The sequence below is a fragment of the Nannospalax galili genome, unplaced genomic scaffold (assembly GCF_000622305.1).
Source record: "Nannospalax galili isolate Female #2095 unplaced genomic scaffold, S.galili_v1.0 scaffold1372, whole genome shotgun sequence".
In the NCBI taxonomy this organism is placed as follows: Eukaryota; Metazoa; Chordata; class Mammalia; order Rodentia; family Spalacidae; genus Nannospalax; species Nannospalax galili.
This window is the reverse complement of record NW_008331307.1, coordinates 53,520-55,634: the sequence shown is the minus strand read 5'-3', so window position 1 is coordinate 55,634 and position 2,115 is coordinate 53,520.

The following is a 2,115-nucleotide window of genomic DNA, read 5'->3' as shown; positions in this document are numbered from 1 at the left end:
ATAGCTTTTGTCTTAGTTTGTTTGCTATTATTACAACAAAATACCTGATGCTATGTACTTGATACAAAAAAAAAAAAAAAAAAAAAGGTTCATTTAGCTCACAGTTTGGGAGTCTGAAGTCCAGGGTAAATTTGGTCCCATCTCCTTGGCTCTGGTACAGGTCTTCTGTCAAACAATTGGAATTATGGAGACTGGGAGGGGGGAGGACAGAGGAAAAGAAGGGAGTAAATAGAGAGAAGTGGAAGGAGAAAGAAAGGGAAAAGAGAAGGATCATATGTTAAGACGAATAATAGGAAGCCTTAGAAATTCAGGAGCTAGGTTCCTCTTTCCAAAACCTCAAAGGTACTGAGGGCCTCTGAGAACTTCTTTAATCCCTCCTAAGGGCAGTACCTCCAGGGACCTACTCACCTTTGATCTGACTTCATTTTTAAAGGTTCTTGCACTTTCCAACCTTTAAGGTACAAAATCAAATACCCATATCAAGTGGCTATGCTGGGGAAATTTAGAAGCTATAATGTCTGGTGTTCTTGAAGAAGTTTTCATGAGAAGCATCAAGTAGGCAGGAAAAAACATGATTAACCTTACTCCATTCATGAGCACCGATCTACACAATGACAGAAGGAAACGCTCCCGTAGTAAAGAAACTTGGGTTTCTTAAGTAAAGTCTTCAAAAATTTAGCATGTGCCAGCAGCACTATAAAATTCATTATTGTATCCCTTCCAAAACCTGTAAATAACAAAAGTAGATGATAATACCCTGTAAACAACTATCACCCAAGGCGAACAGGTCCTCCCATTCTGAAGAATCAAGTCAAAGTAAGTCTAGAGATCTCAAAACTACAACTGCATCAAATGATTCCTTCAGAAACACATAAATGCTTACATAATCTGTGGTCAAAAGGCACAAAATATTTTTTTTAATTTTACACACACAATGTTCAAACACAGATATAATCAATAACACAGATGTTTAGGACATGACTCATGAAATCATTCTGGCCACACAGATGATTGCATAAGGTTCTCCTGTGAGCTAACCGCCCAGCTCTGCCTGACACATAGCAGACTATTGGGAGAGGAGAAGGCTGCATGTACTAATTACTCATCTTCTTGATTACAGGAACACTTAGAATGCTAACATCAGTTTTGAGGGTCTTCTTTCATATAAATAGCACGATTGTCTTTAGGCTAACATAAGTCCCACCAGAGGAGGCCACAGACATACCTCAGGGTAGAAAAACAGTCACATTACAGCTGTATTCCCATTCTGTGCCTTACACATTTCCTGTGGGTCCTTGTACACAGGCACTGTGAATTCTGCCCCACCCCCACCCCAAGTATTAACACATAAGCTGGGCCTTTCCAGGATCACCTGTTATATGGCCCAAATTGTACCATTCTTCTGATGTGTTTGTATACTTTTCTTTTTCTTTCCTTTTCTGTTTAGAGATTTTTCTGCATTTGGTGTGTGTTTATTCCATTAAAATATCTATAAATGAACATTGCTGAATATCTTGTTACTCTCTCCCAAGGATACATTCACACAGAAATATGGACCATCATGCGTTCATAACTGCTCATGATTGCTAACCTAAAGGCAGATTCAAGAGCAATATTGGATTTTAGGATCCTAAACTATACTTAAAATAGCATTTTTATAGGAACATCTGATATTCAAAGCCTATATTCAAGCTCATTTTATTTTTTTATTCATTTTTTTGTTTATTGTGTGTGTACAGTGTATGTATATATGCAGGTGTATGTGCATGTGAGTGTGCCTATGCACCTGTGTTCAAATGTGTGTAGAAGCCAGAGGTTAACCTCGAATGTCACACCTCAGGGGCTTTTTGAGATAAGATCTCTGATTGGCCTGGAGCTTACTGATTCAGCTAGGTGGGCTGGGCAGTAAGCCCCAGGGACCCTCCTGTCTTTGCTTCCCCAGGACTGGGATTACAATCTACACTACTAACTACTACCTGGTGCTTTTATGTGGGTTTGGGGACTCAAACTGAAGTTGCATGACAACACTTCACCAACTGAGTCAACTTCCAGGCCACTCTGTTTTTAAATGAACCACGATAATTTATATCTTGAATAGCTCCAAAGACCCACGTT